Raw genomic sequence first — 18,342 nt, forward strand, 5'->3', positions numbered from 1 at the left:
AGAACATGTTCTTTTAGCCCACTGTAGTTTCTTACTACCCACCTTCTGAAGTCTGATTCTGTCATTTCATCTCACTCCTTCTCCATCCAGTCTTGTTCCCTTGCTGGTGAGGAGTTGTGATCCCTTTTAGGAGGAGAGGTGTTCTGGTTTCGGGAGTTTTCATTCTTTTTGCGCTGGTTTCTTCCCATCTTTGTGAGTTTATCCACCTGTTGTCTTTGTAGTTACTGTCTTTCAGATTGGGTCTCTGAGTGAGCTTCCAGTTTGTGGATGCTGAAGTTACTTCTTTTTTTTTTTAAAGCTTTCCTTCTAACAGTCTGGTCCCTCTGCTGTAGGACTGTTGAGGTCCACTCCAGGCCCTGCTTCCCTGGGGATCACCTGCAGCAGCTGCAGAACAGTAAGGGTTGCTACCAGTTTCCTCTTCTGCTCTCTTTGTCCCATAAGGATGCTCGCCAAATGTCAGTCCGTTCTCTCCTTTATGAGGTGACTCTTTGGATCTATGGGGGTCAGGGAGCTGCTTGAGGAGACAGTCCGTCTTTTATTGGGGCTCAAGTCCTGAGCTGTGAGCTCCGTTGTTCATTCAGAGCTGCTGGGCAGGTACGTTTAGGTCTGCTGCAGCTGAACTCATAAACTGCTTTTTGTTTCCAGGTGCTCTGTCCTGGGGAGTTAGGGCTTTATGAGTTTCCATTGTGCTGCTGCTCTTTTTGTTTTTTCTTTCCAGGCTGCCCTGCCCAGCTAACAGCCCTCCTAGTTACTGGCTGCCTGCAGAAGCTATGCTGAGATGCTGTGGGCTCCGCCCAGCTGCAGTCCTGTTTATATGGGTGTAGTTAGAACTGCCTTGGCAATGGTGGCCCCACCTCTGTTATGGCAGACTCTCTCTGTAGTGGCGGGTTGCCTCAGCAACGGCAGGCTGCCTCTGTAGTGGTGGAAAGTCTCAGTAATGGTGGATGTCCCTCCCCAACAGAGCTGGACCATCCCGGATTCAGCTGTGCTTGCTGTGAAATGCTCAACCCAGAGCATTTTCAATTACTGTTTTTGTTGTTGTTGTTGTTGTGGGGGGGGGGGGGGGTTGGGACCAACCGAGCCTGATCACCTGGCTCCCTGACTCAGAGTCTTTTTTTTTTTTTTTTTAATTGAATGACCCAGCATTCCAGTCGCCTGTTGAAAAGCCCTCAGGATCTCCCATGCCACAACTCACTGAGCCAGCTGAAACAGCGGCGCTGAGGTTTCTGGCAGTTTTTTTGCCTAGGAATCTCCTGGCCTGGCTCACTATTTCAGATGAATGGGCAACTCTGCCGTCTCAGGGCTCCAATCACCAGCTAAGAGGGCTCCCAGACCAGTGGCTTTTGTACAGAGAACCGCCGCACCAGGACGTGATCAAAGCAGCTGTGGGGGCCAAAACAGCTGCACTGGCTGAAACAGGGGTGCTGGCGACCCCTTCGCCTGGGAATCTCCTGGTCTGTGGGCAATAAAAATGTGTCTGGAAATGCAGCGTTCACCCTCTGCACTTTCACTGGGAGCTGAAGTCCTGAGCTGTTCTTAGTCAGCCATCTTCCCAGCAGTCCCCAGATTGCTAGTATTTTGTTGAGGATGTTTGTGTGTCTGTGTTCATAACAATTTTTGGCTTGTTGTGTGTGTGTGTGTGTGTGTGTGTGTGTGTGTATGTGTGTGTGTTCTTGTCAGCTTTTGGTATCAGGGTAATGCTGGCCTCATAGAAGGAGTTAAGGAGAATTTCCTCCTCTTCAAGTTTTTGAAATAGTTTGAGGATAATTTGTGTTACTTCTTCCTTGTAGATGAAGCTATTCCATAATGGAATTTTCCTTCTTGAGAGACCTTATATTATTGATTCCATCATGTTACTTGCTATTGGTCTGCTCAGGTTTTCTATTTTGTACTGATTCAACCTTAGTAAGTTGCATGTGTCTAGAAATTTACCCATTTTCTCTCGGCTTTTCAGTTGGTTAGTGTGGAGATTTTTCAAAATATTATATGATCATCTTTTGTATTTCTCTGGCATTATTTGTAAGATCTTCTTTGTTTTTAACTTTCTTTATTCGGGTCTTCTTTTTTTCTTGGCTAGTCTGGCAGTGGCTTATCAATTTTGTTTATCTTTTGAAAAATCAACTATTTCTTTTGATCCATTGTGTGTTTAGTCTTTGTTAAGTTTTGCTCTTGTGAAGGTTAATATTGAGTGTCAACTTGATTGAATTGAAGAATTAAAATAGTTCTTCCTGGGTGTGTCTATGAAGGTATTGTTAAAGACATTAACATTTGAGCCACTGGATTGGGAGAGGCAGAACCCTCTCCATCTAGGTTGTCACCATCTAATTGGCTGCCAGCAAGGCTAGAAAAAGGCAGGGATAAGAAGTTGATATGACCACCCTTGCTGAGTCTTCCGGCCTTCACTTTTGTCACATGCTCAATGCTTCTTGCCTTGAACATGGGACTCCAAGTTCTTTCAGCTTTTGGACTCTTGGACTTACATGAGTGGTATGTCAAGGGCTTTGGGGCCTTCCACCACAGACTGAAGACTGCACTGTCAGCTTCTTTACATTTGAGGTTTGGGGACTCAGACTGGTTTTCCTGCTCTTGAGCTTGCAAATGGCCTATTGTAGGACTTCAGCTTGTGATTGTGTAGGTCTATATTCCTTAATAAACTTCCTTTCATATATATATATATCCTGTTAGTCCTGTCCCTCTTGAGAACCCTGATTAATACAGATTTTGGTACCATAAGTAGGCTGCGCACAGCAACATACCATCATCAGTGGAAGTTCTATATATGTGATCAGGCTCCAGAAGGTCCTGAATATGCAAATAAATTACATGAGGATGTGCCCCAAATGCCCATGGTCTCCACTTCTGTGAGTCTGCCTTCTTTTCTCCAGCCTGCATTGGTGGCCTCATGGGGATCTCCCTATGATCAGTCAACAGAGGAAGAGAAGACTAGGGCCTGGTTTGCAGAGGGTTCTGCATAATATGTAGACAGCTGCAGTGCTACAACCCCTTTCTAGGACATCCCTGAAGGACAGCGGTCAAGGGAAATCTTCCCAGTGTGCAGAACTTCCAGCACTGCATCTGGTTGTGCGGTTTACATAGAAAGAGAAAAGGCCAGATGTGCAATTATATACTGATTCATGGGCTGTGCTCAGTGATTTGTCTGGATGGCCAGGGACTTGGGAGAATAATTGGAAAATGGGTGACAAAGATATTTGGGGAACACTTATGTGTATGGACCTCCCTGAGTGTCAAAAACTGTGAAGATATTTGTATCCCATGTGAGTGCTCACCAAAGGGTAACCTCAGTGGAGGAGGATTTTAATAAGCAAATGGATAGAATGACCCATTCTGTGGACACCACTCAGCCTCTTTCTCCAGACAACTCTGTCATTGCCCCATAGGCCCAGGAAAAAAGTGGCCATGGTGGCAGAGATGGAGATTACACAACAAGTCTGACCGGGCTACAACCACTGCTGAGTGCCCAATTTGCAAGCAGCAGAGACCAAGAGAGAGTCCTAGAAATGGTACCATTCCTTGCAGTGATCAGCCAGGTACCTGGTGGCATGTTGATTGTACTAGACCTCTATCATTATGGAAAGGGCAGAGGATTATCCTCACAGGAATAGACACTTACTCTGGATATGGGTTTTGTCTATCATGAACACAATGTTTCTTTGAAGACTACCATCCATGGACTCACAGAATGCCTTATCCACTGTCATGGTATTTCACACAGAATTGCATCTGACCAAGTCACTCACTTTGCAGCTAATGAAGTGTGGCAGTTGGCTCATGCCCATGGAATTAACTGGTCTTCTAATGTTACTTATCATCTTGAAGCAGGTGAATTGGTAGAACAGTGAAATGGCCTTTTGAAAACATAATACCAATTAGGTGAGAAGATTTTGCAGGGCTGGGGCAAAGCTTCCAAAGGCTGTATATGCTCTGAACCAGTGTCCAATACATAGTACTAGTTCTCCCATAGCCAGGATTCATGAATCCAGAAATCAAGGAGGTAGAAGTGGAGGTGGCAACACTTACCATTACCCCTAGTGATTACTAGCAAAATGTTTGCTTCCTGTTCTGAGAACATTACTTTCTGCTGGCCTAGAGGTCTTAGTTCCAGAAGGACGAATGCTTGGCCCCAGGAAACACAGATATGATTCTATTAAACTGCAAGTTAAGGTATTCACCTGGCCACTTTGGGTTCCTCCTACCTCTAAGTCAACAAGCTATGACGGGAGTTACAGTGTTGTTTAGGGTGACTTACCCAGACTATCAATATGAAATCAGTCTGCTCTTCCACAATGGAGGTAAGGAAGAGTATGCATGAAATACCAGACATCCCTTAGGGTGTCTCTTAGTATTACCATGCCCTGTGATAAAGATCAATAGGAAACTACAACACCGCAATCCAGGCAGAATTACAAATGGCCCAAACCCTTCAGGAATGAAGGTCTGGGTCATTCTACCACTTAAAAAACCACAGCCTGTTGAGGTGCTTGCTGAAGGCAAGGAAATACAGAATAGATAATCGAAGAAGATAGTCATCAATACCAGCTATGGCCCCGTGACAAGTTGCAGAAATGAGTACTGTAATTGTCACAAGTATTTTCTCCTTATTTTGTTAAGAAAATGTGCTGGGGCCCAACCCACAGACTCAGGCTTGCACAACGAATGAATAACGTACACTTACACAGATATTTTGCCTATCAGTCCAGCTAAGGGTTCAGGCCACTCATGGATACTAAGTAGGGTTCAGTATGGAGTTAGCTGCCATGGCCCTAACCAGCCAGTGAAGTTTAAATTTATTTAGTACAAATTAAATGACAAAGGTCTTGAATAAACACCACTAGAGGGTAATTGACTCTGCTGACCTCCTGAGTAGACAGGAATCATGCAGTCATGGATAATCAAAGGTTTTCCTTAAGACCACATGAGAAACAAGCTAGTTAGATAAACTGTTCTACATTTCTATGGATCTAGTTCCTAAGCTTTTAAGATAATTCAGCTGTCTTCAGCCAAACCTTTAACTGAAGCTATGCAAACTCCTGGCCTTCCAAGGTTTGTGACTATTTACTATAACTATCTTAATAATTTTTCCTCTAAAAGTTTTCTCACCACCCTGACTGAATGCACACATCTCCCCCTTTACTGTTTTTTGTTTGTTTTTTCATCCGATTTTGTTGATTGAAGAGCACAGATGTCTGCAGCAACAGGTTTGTCAGTTGAGGTAGTCATTGCTCTTGTTCTGGCTTTGTAGCCTAGAATTAGCAAATAACATAAGACAAACAAGAGTATAATTAGCATCATTCTTTTCCAATCAAGGAGTGACCTGTAGTGTTACTTGGTGCCTCAGTTCAATGTGTGCTGTTATTGAGGGACCCCATTGGGGGTATGCTAATCCCTTTTAGCCAAGCAGTTATGTCATTAGAACCTGGGAAGGGAGTGTGCTTAAGTAACAGGTGGGAAAAAAGGCAGATTAGATGATGGGCTTGAGAGAGTGTAGCAGATACAGGTTGCAGGCAGAGTGAGAGAATATAAAAGGATCAATATCCTATGTGAGTTGCAGCATAAAACAGAGAGCATAGTAAGGAACAGATTATCTGGAGTGAATGGTGCTGTGTCCACAGCAGGATTTGTTCAGCCTCCTGGGTTGTCTTCTTAATGTCCAAGGCTTGTGTTATCTGCCAAAGCTGCATTGTTCAGGGCTGCAGGTCCTGTAGGGTCTTTCCTAGGCTGGATTGAGTTTTTTCTTCTTTCCATGCTTTGATGAGGATGTAGTCTCCAGGCTGGGCTGGTGTACTGGAAATTCTAGGGGTGGTGCCTGTGCTAAGAGACCTTTTATAATTTTTGTTAAAGAGCAGGCTAGTGCTTTAAGAAAAACCTGTTGTGCTTAATTTTAATGTCTAGTTTGCAGAAAAACTGGATCATACTTCTTTGACCTTAACCAATGTTTACAGATAAGATTTCTTTTACAATTAACGTTTTAAAGTTGCTGAGGCCTTCAAAACAAAAGTTATACAATGTTTCTTACATGAATTCCTTTTCATAATATTTTTCACGACTTTTGCAGACGATCTTCAACATGCCTTTCTTTGTTTTATAATCTTCCTTACTAAAGGTACATTCTTATATAACTCTTAATATTTCTTTTTCTTCTTCCTGCTTTATCTCTCTCCTTTGTCTAACTTTTTGCATGTCTCTCTGATCTCTGTTTCTTCTAGTCTCTCTATGACTCAATTTTTCCCTCTGTTTCTCTCTCCAAACTTTCTGTTTCTGTCTGATCTCAAAGGCCAAGCAGAGTCGGGGCCTGGGAATACCAGGTGCTACAGCATTTCTGGTACTGGGTTGAATCCTAGCTACACAATGGTAAGGTTTGATGTGTTGTGGTGGAATCCAAAGAGGACTAGAGGGAATGTGAAATCAACCATTTTCTCTTCCCCATATTAGCAAATCATTTGGACCGCACCATACATTACCATTTACATCATTCCATAAAACTCTGAGTTTTATGTCTGGAGGTTTTAGGAAAGTGTTTTTCTATAGCTGATTGAAATTTGTCATCTAATTTTAAAAAGTAAGGGTAAACAAGGCTTGTTCTAGTAGTATTGCAGGGTCCTTACCCATACTTCCCCTTTTTTGATTTTTGAGTATATTTTTAAGGGTGGAGTGGACACATTCTACTATGGCCCATCCTTGTGGGTTATATGGGATGCCTGTGGAATGTTAGATGTTCCATGTGTGACAAAATTGTTGAAATTGTGAGCTGACATAAGCTGGACCATTACCTGTTTTGATTATCTTAGTTTTCCAAACTCCGGGATGTGTGTAACATCTGTTTATTGTAACTTACTAGGTTCTGGTCTTCTAGAGTTAACACCTGTTGAAGGAGGGGACATGCCTGTGGGCTGCCAATCTGGGAATTGCAGGATAATCTGTTTAGCCAGTCTCTGGGTAAGTTAAAATTGTTTAGATAAGTTTCTCCAATTTTTATGGAAAACTTGGTGTGATTGGGTGGCTTGGTCAAGCAGTGATGGCATCACTTGTAGGTCTGCTTGTTATTGCCATAAGCCAATGGGCCAGGTAGGGAACTGTGGGCTCAAATATTTATGATAAAAATAGGATGTGTGCATTGATCCAGCAATTGCTAAAGTTGAAGAAAAAGTGCACATGAGGAGGGGGGCTTGAGAGTAGACTTTATGAGGGCTCTTTCAAGGTACTGCAATAAATAGAGTCACTTACAATGTTAATGGGCTGAGTGGAAAAGGTTTCCAAGGCCAGTATCAGAGCTTCAGTCTCAGCTCTCCGAATGCTAGTAACTTCATATCAAATGAGAAAATTGTATCCTCTACCACACTGCCACTCTTCCATGTTTACCTGAACCATAAGTAAATGATGTGAAAGCATTAGGTATGGGGGATTGAAATATTTTTGTACGGAAGATCACAGAAGTACGAGATAAGAACTGAAGAAGTTTATCAGCAGGAAGGGCATTCTCTATCTGACCTGTGTAATTGGAACGTGCTATTTTCAGATCTAACAATAGGAGCAAAACTGCTTTGAAGTGCTTTTTACTTAAAGGAATCCTTAGTATATCAGGTTTATAACCTAGCAACTAATTGTGTCATTTGCAGCCCAAATACATGACTTTACTGATTAACTGGATATAAAAAGATAGGGTTTTAGTCCCTCTATGTGAGCAAAAAAATGCATTCTAGAAAATGCAGTCCTGAGGTCATCTGTCTTATTAACCCTGTAGGGGAGTGTTTGGTGGGAAAAATAAGTGAACCAAATGGCCTGGATCTATGTAACGTAGCTGCCTCTGAGAGATAGTTTGTTCTGTTCCCTTGATTTCCCTTTTTGCTGAAAGGGTTAAATATCTGGAAGAATCTAGGGCTGTATTGCCTTTTAAGATAGAAAACAGATTTTGCAACTTATAAGTAGTTATGCCTAAGATGGGGCAGAGCCAGTTTATATCATCCAGTAATTTTTGATAATCATTTAAGGTATATAAGTTGCTAGTATTTAAACTTTTGAGGTCTCACTGACTGGGAAGTTAGTATGTACCCAAGATATTTCCAAGGAGAGGTTTCTACTTTTTCAGGTGCTATGATTAAACCTCTTAAATGTGTATTCCTTTGTACTGAGGCATATAAAAGCCAAGTACTGGCTCTGTTGGGGCTGCTAGTAATACATCACCCATAAAATACATAATCTTGCAATTAGAAATTTTTTTTCTGCTGGTGAGCAAAGCCTGGTCTACATGATACTGAAACATGGTAGGACTGTTCAGCATTCCCTGAGGAAGCACTTTCCAATGTAATCAACAAGCTGGCCTTTCATTATTAATAGCTGGTAATGTAAACACAAATTTTTCTCTGTCCTGTTCTGCAAGAGGAATAATACAAAAAACAGTCTTTTAAGCCAATCTTGAGGAATTGCCACAGGGAAAGGGAAGCCCTGATGAAGGGGCCCCATAGATAGCAAATTAGCATTAATAGCCTTTAAGTCGTGCAAAAGTCTTCATTAGCTAGACTTTTGGGGAATAATAAAAATGGGCAAATTCCAAGAGTTGTTAGATGGTTCTATATGGCAGGCTTTTAATTGTTCCTCAACTAAATCACGGGATCTTTGCAATTTATCTCCCTTCAGAGGCTATTATTCTACGTAGAGAGGATTTTAAGGGAGCTACATTCAAGATAGGGGAGGAATAACTGTGGCCTTTATTCGAATTTAAATTTAACCTAAATTTTAGCAGATAATTATAATTTGGGATGTTGCTTGTATACAAGGAACACATGAAATTTTACCATGGGCTGCCCACAGAGCCAGAGAGCAGCAGCATGGGTCCTGGGGTAGCAGCCACAATGCACTTCCTTAGGCACTGCTTTTTATCTGCACTGCTCCCTCCTCCCACCACCGAGCAGATGCTGCCAACCTCGGTGCTGTGCGCTTTCCCACCACTGAGCTTTTCCCTCCACCCACCACCTGCTTGGCTGTGTGGCTTTGGCCTCTAATGCCTTTTCTTTTCTCTTTATAGATACATCTGATTGCCTTGTTGATCTTGCATTATCAGTCAGGCTAAAAGCTCCCCTTCTAATGCTGCTTGCTTAAGACAGGGTCCTATAGCTGTAGTGTAGCCCATTTGTTCCTATGTATTGGAGGAGGGGGCTCAGGAAAAACCTTCATTTCCTTTTTGTTATTTTGGCCAGGTAATAGTGGGGCAGAGGGACTGGGGTGGGTGAAGTAGGTGACAGTCCTTCTTCCTTTTTAGGTTCCTCTGTGTATAACGGGACCAGAGCCACCCTCACTAAATCCCATAGCATTAGAGAAATGATACTGGGACCCATTGCCCTTGTGCCTGATGTTAAGATTTCTTCCCATGTTTTTCCAGAGCTCTACATCTAGTGTACCTTCTTCCGGGAACCATGGTTTAAAAGATACAACAATTTGCATTAGGTCCCTTAATTGACTGGGTGAAACAGAGTCTCCACTGGCTTTAAGCAGCTGTTTGAATACTTTTATATACTGTTTCTGTTGTGCTGATAACTGTTGTACCATGATGAAACCTTAGCCTGAACAATTCCCTGTAAGTTGGAAATTAAAAGTGGACATCAGTTACTTATTGACTCACTGACTTACTGACTTAAAGACTGTGCAGTCTTCACCACCTTCGTTGTTGAGGGTTGCATCCCAGTTCATTGCAGCTATTTCTCTCACCTGGAACCAACTACTGGGGTCTGACCCACAGGTCCAGGCTTGTGTGACAGATGAATTAACGTACACTGACACAGATATTTTGCCTGTCAGTTCAGCTAAGGGTCCAGACCACTCACTGATACTGAGAAGTGTCAAGTAAAGAGTTAGCAGCTGCAGCACTGACCAGCAAGAAAAGTTCGCATTTATTAATTACAGATTAAATGACAAAGGTCTTGAGTAAACACCACTAGATGGGAATTGACTTTGCTGACCTCCTGAGTAGACAGCAATCATGCACCTGTAGATAATCAAAGGTTGGTCTTAAGACAACATGAGAAACACACTATTGAGATAAACTCCTCTACATTACTATGTAAGTATACCTTAAGCTTGAAAGAGAATTCAGCTGCCATAAACCAAACCTTTTATTGAAGCTATGCAACACCCCTGACCTTTCAACCAGGTTTACAGCTATTTTCTATGACTATCTTTATAATTTTTTCTCTAAAACTTTTCCCACCATCCTAACTAAATTCCCACAAACATGTTTGTTCATGTATACATTTGTACAATAAAATATCTTCATTGTATTTCCTTTTTTTTAAAATTTAATAGGACTTAGGTTAAGGATTAATATTCTCCCAGTTTATGGAGAATAGCTGTATTGCGTTAGGCATAATTATGACCTTACTATTGTCTTTATTTAAGGTTATATATGGTTTCAAGAGATGTGTTTGGGTTCAAATTAACGAAAGTGGACTTGGAGTAATTAATGTTGATTGTCAACTTGATTGGATTGAAGGATGAAAAGTATTGTTCTTAGGTGTGTCTATGAGGGCCTAGCCAAATGAGATTTAACATTTGAATCAGTAAAGGAGGAGAGGAAGACCCACCCTAAATCTGGGTGGGGCACTGTCTACTCATCTGATAGCAGGGCCAAAAAGAAGCAGGCAAAATAAGTTGGAAAGAACAGACTTTCTGAGTCTTCCAGCCTTCATCTTTGTCCCTTGATTGATAGATGTTTCTTGCTCTCGAACATCAGACTCCAAGTTCTTCAGCTTTTGGTCTCTTGGACTTACATGAGTGTCACGAGGGGCTCTTGTGCCTTTGGCCACAAACTGAAGACTGATTTATTGGCTTCTCCGCTTTTGAGGTTTTAGAACTCAGACTGGCTTCCTTGCTCCTCAGCTTGCAGATGGCCTGTTGTACAACTTCACCTTGTGAGTTTTGTGAGTCAGTACTCTGTAATAAACTCTCTTTTACATATACATTTATGCTATTACTCTTTTCCACCTAGAGAACCCAGACTAATACAGAGCTGATCTTTATTATTATCATTTTCTGAAACAGAGTCTCACTCTGTCACTCCAGCTAAAGTGCAGTGGAATAATCTTAGCTCATTATAGCCTTGACGTCCAAAACTCAAGTAATCCTCCCACCTCAGCCTCACAAGTAGCTGAGACTACAAGTATATACCACCAAGCCAAGCTTTTTAAAAAATTGTTATTGTTGTTTATTTTTTGTAGAAATGAAGTCTCACTGTGGTATCTAGGCTAATCTCACACTCCTGAGCTCAAGTGATCCTCCTGCCTCCCAAAGTGCTAAGCTTATAGGCCTGTAATCTTTATTATTTCTTACATATATCTATTCCTTTTGTTTACTCTTGCTTTTCTAGCTCCTTGAGGTGCATCATTAGTTTGTTTATTTGAAATATTTATACTTTTTGATAGGGTCATTTACTGCCATAAACTTCCCTCTTAGCATTGCTTTTGCTGTCTGCTCTTAGTGTTGCTATGTTGTATTTCCATTTATTTACTTTAATTTTCATCTGTGTATTCTGTGATTATAAGCGAGAATGTGTCTGATAGGTCAGTTTTGTCTAAATTCCAATTTATGTCCAGTGTTTGTTAGGGATTGCTTTGAATACGTAGATTGCTTTGAAGTCCATTTTAACAATAGTAGTTCTTCCAACACATGACTTTTAGATGTCTTTCCATCAGTTTGTGCCATTTCTTTGTTGATTTTCTGTCTGGTATTATGAATGGGGTGTTTAAATCTCCTATTATTATGGTATTGCCTTCTCTTTCTTTAGATCTAGTAGCATTTGTTTTATACATCTTAGGGCTTTAGTGTTCAGTACATAAATGTTTTAAATTGTTATTTTGTGAGGTGATTCCTTTATTATTTTATAGTAACATTATCTTCTTTTATTAACCATTTTGACTTAAAATCTGTTTTAATACAAGTATAGTTACCCAGTTTGATTTCTTAAAATCTGTTTTAATACAAGTATAGTTACCCAGTATGATTTTTTTTTTTTTTTGCATGGAATACTTTTTTTACCTTTGAGTCTATATGCATCTTTAGATGTACTCTGTAATAAACTCTCTTTTACACATACCTTTATGCTATTACTCTTTTCCACCTAGGGAACCCAGACTAATATGGAGCTTGTAGGCAACATATAAGAAGATTGTGTTTCTTTATCCATTCAGCCCAACTGTCTTTTAAGAGGATAGCTTAATCAATTTACTTTCAAAGTTACTATTGTGTGATATTGTTACTGTCATATTGTTAATTGTTTATTTTTTTATTTTTTTGGAGTGATGACATTTGAATATTTTACCTTCCTCATTTGTGTGTTGGCTCTGCAAGTATGTTTTATACGTTTGTGTATTTTCATAATCATAGATATCATTCAGTTGCTTTCAGGCATAGTATTCTTTAAGCATTTCTTGTAGGTCCAGTCTAGTGGTGATTAATTCTTTAACATTTGTTTATCTAGAAATTTATTTTTTCCTTCAGTCACAAAGGATAATACTGCTGGGCATAGTATTCTTAGCTGAGGGTACTTTTTTTTTTCCTTTCAGTGCTTTGAATTATTGCCTAATTCTCTAAGTTTAAAGCTAATAAATCCCCTGTAACTCTGTCAAAGTTGACTTATATGTAACAAGATGATTTCTGTTACTTTTAAAAAAATTATCTCTGTCCTTGACTTTAACGTGTTGACTATAATTTGCTTTGGAGACGACTTTTCTGGGGTATATCTACTTGAAAATCTCTTGCTGGACTTTGGAACTTTTCAGTTATTATGGTTCTCCATACTTTTTACCTATTCTTCACCTTCTCAAACATGTAATACTTAATTGGCTTATTGTGACCCATTTGTCACATAGGCTTTCTTCATTCATATTTATTTTTCATGCTTTTTAAAAATCTGGGCTATTTTAAAAGTTATCTTTACAATCTAGTCTACTATTAAAGTTCTTGTTTGTATTTTTAAATATCATTTATTGAATTATTTAGTTTCAGCATCTGTGTGTATATATATGTATATATATATATTCATATATAAATGTATAGGAATATACATATATAAAGAATATATATACACACTATATATATATATATATATATATATATATATATATATATATATATAAACACACACACACACACACACACACACACAGAAACTGAACATTCTGGTCCTTGTTCACCTTAGTGGCATACATGGTTCTTGTGTCAGGGAGTCAGTGTGGGCAAATTCCTGGACCCCTTAGGCAGCTTGAGTAAGTTCTGGCAGTAGCAGCTGTAGATGTGGTAAGTTTGTGAATTCTTGAGCCCCTGGTAGTGGACATGCCCATTTATATGTGTGTGTGTATGTGTATGTATGTGTGTGTGTATATATATAGTAAATCTGTGATTCATATCCTGAATTATTTCCATAATTTGTATCATTTATGTATGTTCTATTATATATCACTGAGTTTAGTATCATTATTTTGCATTCCTTCACAGGTATTTTATAATTTTTTTTCCCCATAAGAATCTTGCTGGAGAACTATTGTGTTTCTTGGGAGGTGTCATATTTTCTTAATTATTCATTTGTATTGTATCCCTTTGTTGATATACATGTATGTGGTATAACAGTTACATATTCCAGTTTTCTGAATTGGCTTTCATAGCAAAATACTTTTCTTAAAGATGTATCTTTAGTGTTGGTTGGTTAGGGCACCTTAGCCTTGATTCTGGGTACATGCAGTAGTGTAATCTTTGAATAATTCCTTTGGCTGTAAACAGCATCAGTAGTATCTAATTTTCTCAGTGGCTTCAAATATGATTGTTAGAAGAGGGTATGGTGAGGCTCTGCTGAAGATAGTTATGCCAGATGGGGTCGGTCCTTGTGCTACAGTGGCGGCAGCAGTAAGCTGAACGTTCTAATCCTTGTTCCCATGGTGCATACATGGTTCTGGTGTTCGGGAATCGATGTGGGTAAGTTTGTGGATTCTTGAGCCCCTGGGCAATGGACATGGCATTGGCATGAGAAATTTGCAGGAGTGGCAGTGAGACTACCTTGGGCTCTCAAACATCACATCTTGGCATCAGTGATGGCTATAATGGACTTAGCAGGCCAGTCCCAGTTCCCCAGGAGGTAAATGCAAGTGCTTGCAGATGATGGTAATTGTGATAGGCTGAACAGACCCATTTCTCACCTCAAAAAGTTGGGCAGAGATGCCAGCAGTAGTGGATGGAGCAGGGTGATCCCAAGGTACTTCAAGAAGCGTGAGAACTAAGAGAAGAGATAATGCCAGGCCTCATAGCCTACCCTTAAGTTCCCCAGTGGCGTGCACAGGTGCACTGTCTGGTGTGTAGAGTGGGGTGATCACCAAGCCCCCAAGTGGCATTTATGGGTGGCAGCAGCATGGGTGGATGAGGAGAGCCTTTCTTCAAGTCAGTCCTGAAAGTGTTGTGTATGTTGAGGTGGAGGGATGGCTGAGTTGCAGCTGCACCAGATAGTGAGCTCTTAGGCTCTGGGGAATGACCACTTTGGCTCCCCTCTTCCCCAACCCTAGTGTTAGGAGCAGTCATAGAAAGAGAGAGTTTGGCCTCAGGGCAGATGACATTGTTTGACAGTCCTATTGCTGTTAACATGGCCAGGACTGCTGCCGTTGCAGTAGCCCTCGGTAGGTATCTATCAGGCTCTGAGTAGCATACACTTTGGCTACATTTGTCCCATGGAACAACTTCCTTAGTGTACTGTCCAATTCACTCCCTAGGGCATAATATATGGTATGCACAAGAGTGTTGGAGACTCTACCACGCTGTTGAGTTTCACTGACATTTGCCACTCTACATAGATTGAAGTCAATTGGCTTCCAGGTATGTGGAGGTGCAGGAGCTGGTTTGGGCCTAGGGCAGGATGCAATGTAGTGGGGCTGGGCTCTCAAATATTGGTTAGATGCAGCTGCTTGGGTCTTGGTGGGGTGTTTAGGACCCAGAGGAACCTCCATCTCTGGAGTAATATCACTGTGTGGACTTCGCTCAGCTCCCTATGCTAGTCTCAGTGCCAGTAGGGCTCAAGAAGCCCGACTACAACTAGGATTGCAGTAGCCAATGTTGGAAATGTTTGCCACTGGGGATTTTTCTTAACTTTTCCCCACATTGGGGAACCTCTTGGGGCTACTAGTTATTACCTGACTTACCTCTCCTTCTGTGCCTCAGGTTTTCCTTGTCACTTTTTTGCTGAATCTCTTTTTGCTGCTTAATTTGAAGTGTAATTAACTACTCACTGTTGGAGATCTTCTTTTTGAAAAAGGTGAGCACTACATCCATTTTGTCAACCATCTTGAACCCACTTGAGTATGGAATTTTCTAGAACGAATAAAATCACAAATATAAGCAGGCCAGTTACAATGAAAAACAAAAGCCGTAGATTTGACAAGGACGTGTGTGTGTGTGTGTGTCTATGTTAGAAATAATAGTCACTAAAAATAGTAAATTGGGAAATGTATTTTAATAACAAATTTAATATACAATAATTTTATTGTATTGAATGCAAGCTCTCTCTCTTTGGAGACAGAAAGTGTCTGGGATGTTTAGCAGCTAAGAAGAGAAGAAATAAATTATGGTGGTGTATTAAGCACTGAATCATAGAAATGGCCCCCCAAAAAAATTACTGCCAGAAAGACTTATTTCTGAATGCAATATTAAGTAAATGAATCTGAGAACAACTAGTGGATTTGGGCAAGCGTAGAAAAGACAACAGTGTCACAACAAAAGCCCTGATGATTTCAGAAGAACTCAACAAAACACGTTTTCAGGAGAACTGCACACAGAAGAATCAGCTGCAGGTAGGATTTTTAAAAATGGTAGTAAGGTTTTAGAGAACAGAAGAGAAAACTGCACAAATAGGCCTGGAGCCACCCAGGCAGACTTGCAAATTTCACCTAGGAAACAATCTGATTTAACCCAGACTAATAAAAAGAAATTTCCAATACCGAAATACTCCACTGAAAATAAAGAATATTATCTAAATAACAAAAGCATACTAAGACAAGAGGGAAAAACTTTTACTAAATGTTATATACTCTGCTATATGGACACAATGCAAGTATGAAAAATTGGGAAGAACAGTAGAAAAAATAAGCGTCAATGTACATTTTGGAATTTCACCTGAAAATACATTCCTCCTTACTATTTTATTGGCTAGTCTTAGCTTCTTATCATATTTCTAAAATCTTAGAAAAACTCCAGGAAATTTTTGATTGGAAATTTGATTTAAATTGCATTATATCAATGAATAACTTAGCAGAGTAATAACATCTGTATAATATTTAAGGTACTGACTCATAAAAAATGTTATGACTCTCCATCAATACTATTTAATGAATTTTATTATTTTTTTTAATTGCATGAAATTGTTATACCTATTTTTGTTGGACTCTTTTGTACCTGCATTTTCTTTTTTGGTTGATCTGCAGTTTGTGCATCAATTTTCTGTCTAATAATCTTGCTAAATTCTCTAATTAGTTTGAACAATTTAACAGCATGATCTTTTTTATCTTTGGTTTAGACAACCACGTCGTCTTAATAAAATCAACTGCATTTAATGACAGTTTTTTTTTTTAACATTTTCTCCTAATCGTTAAAAGTATTTTGCATAAAGATGAAATAAAATAATAAAGATATAACAAATAGTGAAAACCAGAAAAGTAATAGAAAATGCAAGTAAAATCCAAAGTTAGTTAGTTCTCTGAAAAGAGCAACTATAGGCTTATTAAAAGAAGTGGGGAAGAAATCCATAAATAATATTAGGAATTATTGAGGAAGCATTACATATCTTAAGATATATGAAAAGACTAGTAAGGGAGCATTTGACAATAAATTATCAACATTTCTTCAAGAGAGATTACCTAATCACACATACTCTCACACACAAATTAAATATTGTTTAGAAAAAGACCTTTTCAAATGGCTTTACTGGGGTATTCTACCAACATTTGGGCACGAAATAAATTCATTCTACATATACTGCTATACATAAAGAAAGAAAAAAAAAACAATTTCTAATGTATTTGAGACCAATATCACTGGGAGACCATGAACTGAACATATAACCACATTTTAATATCCTCTATGAACACAGAAGCAAAAAATCTTTAACCAAATATTACAAAATTGGATCTAGCAATATAAAAAAGAAAAATATATTAGGATCAAGATGAGGTTTTTGATAAATGAAGACTATTACATCATGAGAAAATTAAACAAATATAGTTAACCATAAAGTAGCTTAATAAAAGGATAAGTATATGATTAGATATACAGTAAAGCATTTGAAGAAGTCAATTAATTCATTATAAAAACAGTCAACTATATACTAAAAGAGAAAGCCTCTCAACCTGATAAAAAAGATTTACACAAATATTATAGCAAATGTTAAACTTGGTGGTAAAACACTGTATATTCTTCTAAGATTGAAAACAAGCAAGGATGTCCATTTTTATGCAACATGATCTTGAAAGTTCTAGCCAGTATGAAAGGCAAAAAAATGAAATTAAAAAGTTGCATGTATTGGAATAAATATATATATTTGTTTGTAGACAGCATGCATAATTATTTATGTAGGGAAACTAAATTCTATTTAAGCTGTAAATGAATTTACCATGTCTTTAGATACAAGTTCAATATTTTAAAAAGTGAATCTTCTTTAAGTAGTACAAATAAAAACTTGCAAATTAAAATTCAAATAATCAATGACTATAAAATTAGAACAGAAAGAAAAATACTTGAAAATACATTTAGCAAAATATGTGTGAACCCTATAAAATAAAAATTTTAAATATTGCTTAAAAATATTAAGGACCTGAATTGAGAAATATGCCATGTTTGGTGACCAAATGGATCAGTATTGTTAAAATATCAGTTTTTTCCAAATTAATCTATATTTTAAATGCAATAACAAGCACAATCTAAAGGGGCTTTTTTTTCTGTGAAAAGCAGTGACAGATTGGTTTTACAATTTCTACAAAAATGCAATAACACATAAATAGAAAAAAATTGGAAGACTTGAATATGCAAGGTCAATTGTTTTTTGACAAATATTCTATGATGGTAAAAGCTTTATATCCTAACTTGACTAGGCTATACTTAATGAGTATGTTTACTGAGAATGTTTAGCAAGAAAACAGGCACAAGATAAGGATGTCCTCTCTCACCACTCCTATTCAGCAGAGTATTGGAAGATCTGGACAGGGCAATCAGGCAAGAACAAAAAACAATAAAAAGTATCCAGTTAGAAAAAGAGGAAGTAAAATTGTCTATTTGCAGATGACGTAATTGTATACTTAGAAGACCCCA

This window comes from Saimiri boliviensis, chromosome 7 (assembly GCF_048565385.1).
Source record: "Saimiri boliviensis isolate mSaiBol1 chromosome 7, mSaiBol1.pri, whole genome shotgun sequence".
Lineage (NCBI taxonomy): Eukaryota > Metazoa > Chordata > Mammalia > Primates > Cebidae > Saimiri > Saimiri boliviensis.